The sequence below is a fragment of the Haliaeetus leucocephalus genome, unplaced genomic scaffold (genome assembly GCF_000737465.1).
Source record: "Haliaeetus leucocephalus isolate CR32 unplaced genomic scaffold, Haliaeetus_leucocephalus-4.0 Scaffold262, whole genome shotgun sequence".
In the NCBI taxonomy this organism is placed as follows: Eukaryota; Metazoa; Chordata; class Aves; order Accipitriformes; family Accipitridae; genus Haliaeetus; species Haliaeetus leucocephalus.
This window is the reverse complement of record NW_010972698.1, coordinates 9,966,142-9,978,274: the sequence shown is the minus strand read 5'-3', so window position 1 is coordinate 9,978,274 and position 12,133 is coordinate 9,966,142.

The following is a 12,133-nucleotide window of genomic DNA, read 5'->3' as shown; positions in this document are numbered from 1 at the left end:
ATCACACTGGGTGGGGGGAAGTGAGTGAGTGGCTGCGCAGTGCTTAGTTGCTGGCTGGGGTTAAACCACAACAGAATGCAAGGACCTTATTCAGCAAAATATTTAAGCACATGGATAAATTGAAGCTTAAATTACTTTACACATACCAGCGACACAGACTAGATAAAACCCTGCCAAGCATATGAACTAGAAAAGCTGAGGCAAAAGCTGCATGTTCTTGAGGGAGAACAACCCAGAGAGGGAAGGGAAAGAAAGGATAACCAAGATAGTGATTTTTAAATTGACAATTTTGTTCTCTGGCTTTCCAGATTATATTGAATAGTTTAAAGATATGCATGGTGAAACATCAGTTTGGGGTCTTCTAGGCTTTTGGTTTTCAGGGCAGGGGGAGGGGGGCAGCAAAAGAAACTTAAATCTAAACCACATTTCCTTCCTTTTAAGCCCACTCAGTTTATTCTAACAAACAATGCATTGTTCCCCATGCCTAGGTTCACCCATAGAAACAAATTTCCTATAAAAGGACTAAAGCTTCCCAAGTGCAAAAACATAAAGAATTGTCCACATCACAGTTTGTTGTTACAGAAAGGCTTGAGCTTCAGCTTCTTACAGTTAGGGAGAACAAGATAAGGGGCAAACTGAGTTCTCTGCAGCTGCCACTTCACTGATTTTAATAGAGATGTCTCCAGTCACATCCCTTTTGAATCTTGCCTATTGTAATTAAATATAAAATTCACCCAAGTTTGCTAGCAGATTACTCTACAGGCAGAGGGACTATAGCAGGAAGGATTTTTTTTAACCTGACAGTTATTTTAATGAAGTAGGAAATGAGGTACTAGATGAAGCTAACACTCTACACAGTGGGGGGTTTTGTTGTTGTGGTGAGGTTTTGGGGGGAGTTTGGGGGTTTTTTTTTTAAGTTTATGTAAAAAATCCCAGAGTCTTTTAAAACAAAAAAAATTGCAGAACTGTGACGAAGTGGAAAATTTCTGAAAGACAACACGGAAAATATCTGAAAGCAATTGCTTTATCTGGAACAGGTAAAAGCCTAAGCAAGAGTGAACACTGGTCTGCACCAGTGCCTGGAGGACATGGCTGGCACGCAGCAGCAACTTTGGAGGAAGGTAGGCAAGAACAATAAGATAGCAAGAACGGCAAGAAAAAATTAGTCATGGGTTTCTAATAAAAATCATACATCACGCCAATTAATTGTCAAGCATAAGTCAGCTATTTAATTAAAGGGATAACGTATCACCAACAGAATCAAGCCATTTTAGAGGCGAATTTTTACCTAGCCATAGAAACTTGCTCACTTCAAAAGATTAAAACACTACTGTCACGGTTCCAGGTGGGCACAGGGCACGAGTTGTTTGCTGCTTCTCCTGCTGCTGCAGTGCCAGAAAGCATCTTCCCCTTGAGGAAAGCACTTAGGCTGGATGTTCAGACCTAGCTCTTCTCTTTGCATTTACTCCTTAACTCTTGCATGACTGACTCGGTGCTCCCCAAAAGAGAAAGCACAGTTCACAGAGAGCACAGAAGCAAATCAAAGCAGATGTATCCATGCCCTACTCTCTTAGAAATACCCCTGTTCTTTGGTACTTACCTCCATCTCAAACAGGCATCCCTACTGTTTGCTTTATAAAAAGTCTTCATTTTATCTTGAATTATCTTACAAGTGAAAAGGAAACATTTCAGCATCAGACGATCACTTAACATCACCTACCAATTCTAATCAATCAGCTCAGTTAATGAAACACCAAGCTTCCAAGGCAAACATCTACCAATAAGAAATACTTGTGCTTCAGGTCGTAGTATTTGCATAGAACTTTGGCAGGTGATTAAACAAATCTACTTTCTCAGCAAAAACAAACCCCACGGTAATTTTGCTGATAAACTACTTTTATATGGGGGTTTTCAGATTATTTACCAAATTCATTCTCTGCTCTCTGTGTTTAAAGGTTATACAAGATGAATCCCATTTATGAGTCATTTCAAAACTCGTGGAAGATAAAAGTATCACCACAATCTTGCTTTTTTCCTCCCTGTAATCCTAAGATGTTGTGCTCTCTCAATTCTAGATCCTCGAAAACAAGGTGTGAAGATTTCATTTAAAAGTGCCAAAGTAAATTTTACTTTTACACCACTGTCCTTTCAGTAGGGAGGACACTCCTGCAGACACCAGGGAACCTAAGCCTGACACCTCCGTGATGAAAGCCAGCCCACACCCTTCGGCAAGGCAGGAGTTAGTGAGCAGCACAGGGAGGACAGCAGGCTCAAACAAGCCTGCCGCTTGTTCAGTGATTCAGTCAGAAAGCAGATGTTCTGTAAGAGGAAAATTGCTAACATCTTATTCAGCAAAGATGACTACTTCAGCGCAACAAGACAGATCTTAAGTGTCTGGAAAACGCACTGTTTCAACAGAACAGCCATGGTAACCCTCAGCTTAAATAGACCAGTTTCAAGAGAGTCCATCTAGAGTTCCTAGGATTCTAGTTTTGGAGGTGAAGTGTATATGAAGACATATACTCAATCTTTTGCAGCTGCCATCAAATTTCAGTTACTCGTTCTAACCTCTGAAGGTCAGATCAACCCCAACAAGTCCCTTTGTTCTTGTGTTGCTCTTTTTGTTATACCATTCCCGCTCTCCAGCTTCCTTCCAACAATGCCACCTTGAGTGGCACATTTCCTGCTCCTGCCTTTCTCCCTAGTACTGGGATCTCTCCCTAGGCCCCACATGTGTTAGCTTACACACAACACACATAATATGAAGGAATCATAAAATAAGGGAATAGCTTGGTCCCAAGTTACTACTTATTGACTATATGAAAACATTAAAGCCTGACATACATATGTTGCTGCTAATGAACTCTGCTGTTCTAAAAGTATAATGCAAGGAATGCCTCTGGAGTCTGAATTATTTAGAAATTAATACACCCCATTCCTATACATGACAAAGAATTGAAGGAAATAAACCAGCAGAAATCTCTTTTATATTTCCCCATTTCTTACACTGTGTGGGCTAGAGAAAAGATTTCTTTGGGACCACCTTTATCTTTAGTGTGTTTTTTAATAAAATCACTGTTAGCTTTTTTTTTTTTTTAAGAGTAGGATTTCTTGTACTGTAACACTGACTCAAAGAATAGACTTTTCTTTTTATTTCTTTTAAAGGAAGACTTATCAGGTTGTCTAATCTATTTGCCTGCCAAAGCAAGACTATTCCTGACAATATTAGCACATTGCCTATTCTTGTTTTAACTCTGCTAGGGCACAGAGCCTCAGATATACACCCCCTCTGCACATCTACAATGCTGTTAATAGCTCTAGTAGGGAGTATGCCAAGAACCACACCAAGAGCAAACCACTAAGCACCATTCCTGATGGACAAACCCTGTTCAGTTCTCCAAAGCACCCCGGACTTGTAAACAGAACTGATGAATTACTTCTACAGCTTTTTTAAAAAATCCTTTTTAAAAAAGCATAATTATCTAAGAAATCTTTCCAATGTCATGCCTCCACTTGCACTACAGTGACTGAAAATGAACTGTGGCTGTGGTACCTGGCTACACCAAGAGCAACATCCCTGCTTCCAATCTTCTCATTTGAAGTCTCAGCATTTCTGAATGCAACTCTTGCACCTTGTTTTTAAGGCATTTCACTCTGCCATTGTTAGCGTGGAGCACAAATTATGGCACAACTCCATCCAGGCCTGTCTGCTCATACAATTCCAGCATTTGACACCAGTCACTTTCAGTCATGAACATATTTACCTTAATGACAACTCTTTGAAGTATAACATTGTTGCTATTCACATTTAAAGACTGAGAAATGACATCAGGAGAGGCTAAAATACAGACCTGCAGAGGCATCAACTCATGGGAATTTAACACTTTAGTACATCTCTGAATATGATCTCAACTGACCTACCTAAGATCCCATAGGAAGCTCCTGGTGGTGGGGGGGATGGGAGGGGTGGGGGTGTCAAAAAGAAAATCAAGACTGTTTCTATTAACTAACTGATTTATAAAACCACAAGTATGGTAAGTGAGCCAGAGCACATTCCATATTCAAAATATAGAAACATGCAGCCAGTCTGCAGTTAAGGACACAAAATAGAAGTGTAAATTTTTTTCTAACAGATTAGGATGACTAGAGGAATGTCTCATACTGCTTTAGTTAAAAAATAATTTAAAAAAAAAATCATCAAATTACTAGTTCTCATTATTAAAAACCTACTTGTACCATGGAAAATATTTTGGAAATACAACACATTTATGCTTTTATGCACCTGTAGGTTAGCATTTATATGTTGATATAGACTGTGTTATCAAAAACCCCAACATAAAAGTCAGCTTTGAGATTGCAGGATGCGTGCCCCACGTATACAGCTATGTAATAGTTCACTGCAATAATTATGCCAGTTATTATATTTATAACTACATTTCCCTGGGAGACTGGAAATGCAACATTCCAACTAAAGGCTAAACAATTAATTAATTTTTTTGGGGTGGACAAAACAAAGCCAGCACATTGTGGATTAAGATGACTGAGGGCACACACCAGCAGGGCACTAACCCCAAACCCATCTTCTTACATAAAAGCAAGTTCAGGATGGATTCTACTATAGCAAACCCAGTGCTCTAGCAATAAAATGTAAGAAAAAGCGGCAGAAATTTTGCTAAACTTTTTGAAGAAATTTTTTACTCAGTTAAGAATTTTTGTGTTTCACAGAATGGCTTTTTTTTTCCTTATTCTAGAGACAGACGTACAGTGTGAAAGTGTTCTGTAACAAGGGTTTTTTGCCGAATTTCATCACTACTTTGGACAAGGATTTCACGTATGTGAAATGGGACAGGTTTTATATGAAATGCACTACTGTCCTGCCTGAACATTTCCAGTGTGCTGCTGCAGTGTTTCACAACCATGCGTAAATTGTCCTTAGTTTACAGTAGTGGCACAGAAAATAGTGTTGAAATATCAGAGGATTTTTATAAGCAATATTTAAAGTAGGTCAACTTTTACAAAAACCACAATAACGAACCCAAGAATAGTTTCAGGTGGTTATACAATGTCCCATTATCTTTCTTCATTATTTTCTGATATTGCTGAAGATCAGGCCACTGAATGTAAAAGTAGGAGGTCAAAGCTTCTGTAAGTGGTAAATTTATACTGTTAAATAAGAAGCACCCCTTTCACTAATTAACCTTGCCTTCAAGCCAAAGGGTTTCTAATAAGCCACCTCCAAGAGTAACTGCTCAGCACTTATATGAACACTTCTAAATCAAAACTCTAAATCAAAGCTGCTTTACTGCACTCAATGTAAAGGAAGATTGACAATTTTAAAAGTTTTCACTGCCCCCATCATTTATGCCCATGCTTTAACCATAAATTTGAAATTAAGTTGTATTCTAACTCCCTGGTGTTTCTGTGCTCGTTGGACAATTTTCTATTTAATCTGCTTGAACTTCTGGGCAAGTATCTGTTTTTTCAACCAGAAAACCAATTGTATTTTCATTAATTGTAATCAGAATCGTTATCCTGTTAGACTAGAAAAGACTTATTATTGCAGGAAACCCTATTCTGAGAGATGTGCTAAAAGGCTTGGTTGACTAGAGCCAGACTATCCCAAGGAGTTGTCTCCTGAGCAACTTTTGCAATATTAGCTCTCCAACACAGTACACGGATTTCCATTTTTAACATAATGCACTTCAAGACAGATACTTTAAAAAAAAAAAAAAAAACTAGTTTGTTAATATATTTGAAAGTTCAACATAAGAGAAGATCTCTTAGCTTTGTATTACTTATTTTAAAAATCTTAATAGCAATCAACAGCTTAAATTGCAAACATACACCTAATTTTAGGAGGAAGAAAAGCTAACATGAAAAATGAAGAAGTTAGCACTTATAATTAATTTCTCTCGCTACCATATGCTCTTAACATTTGCTTCTCAGTTCAGTTAATGATACCACAGAACAGTAACTGTATCATCAGGGACCCAGCATGCTAAAGTAGCAGGACTACACAAACATAATTTCAACAATTAATCCCAATTCTTTCTACAGAGCAGGAGATTCTGGTGTTATCATTCAATTAATACTATCTGGGTAACAAGAACCAATAAATTTCCTCCCTCCTCCCTTCTTAAAGAATCAAGTAGTGGTGTAAAATGTTTTCCACCCACACTTTTCTTCCAAGGGGATTAAACAGTGACTATTTTAACATACTGCTCTGAAAAATGGGTAAATTGAATGCCATCAAAAATAAGTGAAGACAAGTTCTGCAAAAAAAGCTGTTTTATTTATATTTATTCCTGCTTTCTCACCTTTGCTAGATGCTTCTGCTATATCCACCATCTTTTCTACACCGTCTTCCACACAAACGTGCAAGTTGCTTGTTTTGTGCTCACAAGAATTCTTTTGTTGTACCACTCAAATCAATTTGCTTCTTTGCAGAATTTGATCCAAAGACTCCTATGGAAATTTCACCACTGGCAGCACGTGTGGTGCTTCTTTATTTTTCTTTGTGTGTTATTTTTTCCTATTGTGTCTAATCATCTCTCTCTAGGAAATTAAATACCCCTACCTCCACCCTCACCTCACCCACATTTTGAATTTGGCAGCTATCTGTAATTCCATCCCCAAAAATCAGTTTGATGTTTGTGGGAGAAGTTTTCTATAGACAAAGAAAGAAGGAATCCAATGCTATAATTTAAGGATAAAGTACCTAATCTGTAATTAATAACCAAAGCTCCTCTTGCAATTAAAGCAAAAAGCCCAAAACCAAAACAAAGAGGGATTAGGAGATTTGATGTTAAGATTTAGGTTCATCTAAATATCTGGTACACTTGCTTTCCAAAGAGTTTAGTTTGCCTTTGAGGACAGGAGGTAAAGATCATGTGTCTATTGGCTATATATGAATACCAGATGCTCTTACCACATCGTTGTCTTTCTGTCTACCTGTAAATTCCTTGTTTATAGAAAGAAAATAGCACCACGGTTTACAGGATCTGAAATAAGTGTGTAATGTGCAGAGGCTTGTCTTGGGTGTAAGCCTTCATAACTAGCCAGCCCTGATAGCTATTACTCTTGCAGTAGCCTGACGAAAGAAAACCTGTACATCATTGTCCATTTGTGATCTGGGTGTTGTATTTGTAATATAGGTCAGAAAAAAAGCAGATTATTTCTTATCATAGAATTTCTGAAGCATACAAGGGAAGAAGCAGACTGTGATTTATATAACTGTATGTTTTTAAAAGTCGCTGTTTGAATATCCTTACCAAGCCAGTCATCATCATATATATTTAAAAGTAATGTGAGAAGGGGGGTGGGAGGGAAGAGAGAGAGAGACTGTTGCTTTTGATAGACATATGGTATTTCTATAGCTCTAAACCTTGCTTGTCTTGTGAGAAAGTCCTACAAAGCTTTAATCTCTATCACACTCTATCAAGTGTTACTTTCAAATGAAACAAAATTAAGCATGAAATAATTTGTTTTCTAGCTTAGTTTAAAAACAAAACAAAAAAAACAACAAAGAAACAAACAACACTTTTGCAAATATTGTTTTCTACATAGCTTTACCATAAGCAATCCAGCAGCATGAAAGCAGCGTTTTGCACCTGGTGATGAAATATTTCCTATCAACAGACAGATAGTTACAGTTGCTAACATCAGAAGCATCAGATTAGGGTTTTACTACAGGATAAAGCAGCACAGAACTTTTCATTACCCACACCAAGTCAAATTCCAGTAGCACTATTTTTTTTTTAATCGTGCTCTGTTCCAAGTTAAAGAGTTTGGCACAATCTATGACAGCATCCCTTGATATAAATAGGCACTTGGAATCCAAACTCCACAAAATAAAACCAATGATCAGTGACAAACATGCAGCATGGCTGAGAGCACTGTTCTAGAGGGACCATCAAACTTCCCCCAGTCCTGTCTGTTTTTTCTCAACGGCTCCAGACTGCCCCAGCCTGTGCTTGATACCATCACCAACAGCAGAGCATATCACCCCACTCAGTATACAATACCCCAGACTTCCTTTCACGGGGTAAGAAGGCGTTTTATCAAAACCATTGCAAAGTACTTTCTAGCCCAAGCTTGTTCCTGCTAACTAAAAAAGCTGAATTAAAAGATAATTAAGTCTGTAATTCCCCTTTACATTCCATTTTACCATCAGATCATGGTAAAGGGGAAAGAAAACAAGTTATCCTCATTTAAACAAAAAACCCAACACCTAATTCCCTAGACCATGTCTTCTCAATCTGCGGCTCCTCAGGGTGGTGTGCAGCTAAGTTTGAAGTTAGCTTAAACTCCCGCCAGTGCCTGTAGGCAGGCAGAGCTGCTCCTGCTGCTGCAACCAGTAGCTGAAATGCCCTTCACCACAGATGGCAGCTCGTAAGTAAATAAGTACTTCAGTAAAAGTACAAAAAAAAAAATCTGGATTAAGAATTACCTTCCCCTAGAGATCTACAGAACAGTATTATGGCTCATTTTTAAAAGACTTGAGACACATTCTGCTGCTTAGGACATCTGTACTACTGGTTTATGAGCTTAAGTACAGTTGCACATGTAATATAAGATGCCTTTTCATCATACAATTTCTCCTGGTGCATCTTGTTGACTTTAGACTTAAAACAAACAACCCTCACAGCTAGGGGGAAACAAAACTGCAAGAGGAATTTTTTATTGGTTTTGGGGTTTGTTTTTTTTTTAAATCTTATCCCGATTTAAATCTGTGTCCAAACTGGTATCAGAAACAGGTCTTTAAGAACCATTGTTATCTTACCTTATTGGGCACATATTTACAGGGTACATAAATTGACAATTATGTTATATTTTCCCTTGTTCTAAAAATAATTTAAAAATAGGTGTGGCTGTCTCACCAGTTAAGAGCTGGAACAACAGACCAAAGTCCTTCCGCTATCCACAAATCAATGCAGCAACCACATTCTTTCTTAGCCACCCGTGAACGACCTTAAGTCATGGTATAAGTAGGAATGGGGAGGCAATCTCCCTTCTCTGTTCAGTTTTCAGCCTCTTGAGATTACTAGTAAAATAGCCAAGTAGCCCCAGGTGTTAACCTCACAGGGAACTTTTTTTTTTATCCCAAGTACAAAAAGACCCAGAAGACCCATTATGTTTATTTTTATGTATCCTACTTGAAATAATCATACAGCAATTTTTGTTCACTACCAACTGAGATCATGTAAAAGAGGATATCCTCAGATCTAAGGTTCCCAGGGCAGGGACTGCTTTATCTTTTTAGTTAGTTCTTTTCTATTTAGAGACCTGCAATAGCGCTTACTAGGTAAGAAGAATTTATCTGTTATTTATTAGTCTAGGAGTGGGAGGTTAATAAGTCTGAGAACTTTACAAATAGGGCTGATCAGGATTTACTGGACTTCAAACAACTGCAACACAACTGACGTCACTGGTGAGCCCCTTAAACTCTCAGAGGAGCAGGTCAAGTTTTATCTCAACCCCTTTTTAACTGTCAGAAAATCAGCTTTTAAAGAGAGTCTGCTGCAGCTGTTTACAAAACTTGCATTAGTTAAGGCCCAGGCAGAGAGTAGATGAAGCTAGACAACACTTTTTTTAAAAAGACATAACCCCTTCCAGTACTTCCCTTCCAGAATATTCCAAATAAGGAACACTACAGTCTTCAAACAAAATTTGCACAGGGACTCTCTAAACTCAGAGGACCACTATATATACATACAACAGCCTTCACCTGTAAACTGCTGATTGCCTCTCCAAATTCCTCCAGCTTTATTCCATTTCCCTCCTTCCAGCCTTAAGTGTTTTTTCCCAGACCAGCAGAGTAATTCCTGCTACTCGTGTTCATCTAAATCCCCTCTAACACTTAAGATAGTTTTTGAGATACTGGCTCATGGACAATTTCTTACCCAAAGTATAAAAAAAATTGCCAAATATTTTCATATTTTCAAACTCAATTCATGTCAAGAAATTTCTAAGCTAAGAGCAACGTTTTATCTGTTATAAATCAGGGAACATAAACTGATGAAGGACTGTCGAATACGATTCCTAACAACTGTCTGAACAGCACCACTAAAGTAAGCTGAGAAGGAAAAGCCAAACAAGAGGGTTTTGTATTAAACCAGCAAAACATACTCAGGCCTGTGAGTAAGACAACAGCTGCAACTACTCTGGCAAGATACACACAATCAGACTGAAATGATGCAGCTTAATTTTCAAATTGAAATCAATATAGCAGTTGCAGCAGGATTTTTTTTTTTTATGCAGAAAACAAGAAATACACGGCAATGCACAAGGAAGAGTGACCAAATACACCAGGGGGTGCTTTGTGAACTACAGATATTTTATTCTGCAGTTATATCCTTTTAAGTTTATTCTTATTATATTATTAAGTCTAAGACTCTACAATCTCATAAGCATGTGTAAATTTATCTACTAACCATACTTAAGGAAGTACAGCACTACCATGGTTTACAAAACCATTCATTACAATTTCTAATTGAAGTTACTGGAATTGTCATTCAGGTAGCACTTACGTTGTCCAGAATAATCCTCAACCTGTTTCATCAGGTATCTTTGAACCTCATGGGGTTTTTTTCAAGGTCATTTAGCTGCCAGGTCCCTTCTGGAGCTGTTTCTTCCACCTTTTACAGCTCTTATTCCCCAGGCCATATGGTTGAGTCTGTTTCTTAACTCTTGCTCACTTCCCTCACTATTCATTTGGTTAGAAACTTTACAAGAAACTTGTCTTTCGACAGATGAGGTTCCTTTATGCTGCACACCACAGGTCCTTCTCTCCATTTCATTTCATTGGAGTTTTATGCTAGTCCATCCCCGTTATTTAAATGAGTTACATATGCATCAAGCTCGCATACATAGAGCAGACACATAAATAAGGTGAATGAAGGTGTGGATTTACAGCACAACTGAGTTTTCTAACAGCTAGCAAACCCCATGAAATTTTGGCCTCCTGTTTATTATTTCTCTGCTGCATCCTCAGCCATATGACTCCTTTGTTTTTCCCTGCACAAGCACTGGTGCTGTTCTGACTTCATGAGCTGCTTCAGGAGCAAATCCCTTTGGGGGAGGGAATAATTATTACCACTGCCTTAGCCACTTTCAGCAGCAGACACACTACATCTGCTTAGGTACATTGTAAAAGAAGAGTTTGAGTGTGTAACTTAAGAGAAAGAAGTTTTGTTTTGAAGGAGCCATGTGCGCAATCTGCTTTCTCTTTGCTGGAGAACTGCCAAAAGAGCTCTGGCCTTTAAGCATCACGGACAAACATCAGCGCTGTCCCTCAAAGGCACAGCACACAACTGGTGTTGCTGCAGGAGGATAACTACAGTTCTTTATACTACACCACGCCACCCAAACCTTGGGCTGCTCTGGAGTCCTCAGAGGCTAAAGGATTAGACTGGACAACTCTGGGGCAGTGTGACAGTGACAGAAACTTCCCTGGGCTGCCTATTATCTCCATAGGCTTGCATGCTCTGACCCTGCCCAGGCATACCCTTTGCACAGCAGAGACCTCCCCTAACACTTACTATCTGCACTTGAGCTGGAATACTGTTTCCTGTGGAGCCTTTATACAGTTCTGGTCCTTTCACCTTGGCTAAAAAACTGGAGCAGAAAGTGAAAATATGACCCTTTTTGGTTTGGTAAGCAACAGGGAAATACTCATTTTGCATTCCTTACTTCACCAAGGTAAAATAGGACCAAAAAAATCGCTCAAGGAATTGAAAGTGCCGTTTCAAGCATGGCTTATAGCAAACTAAGCCTGCACTGCCACCGAAACGGGCAGTCCCGTTCTCCCTGCCACCTCCTGTGCTGGCATCAGCTGGGTGCTGCCTGCTCTGTTCATTTTCCATCAGATAATGAGGCTAATGTCAAAAGCAGAGGGACGTCACGCGCACACAACCAAGCAGCGAAGCAGAGTGGGATCGTCCCTTTAGCAGCACACAGCCTCGCCCCACTTTAAACCCCTCGTGAAAACATCTAAATGAAATAAAAAGCATTCCAGTTGTACAGTATCCTTTAAACGCTTCTTTCCAAGCCTCTTACAAACCTCTCCAGAGCATTACCTCATATTTAACATCACCTGTGTTTCTTACCTTTAAGGCATTTCTAAAACATCCCC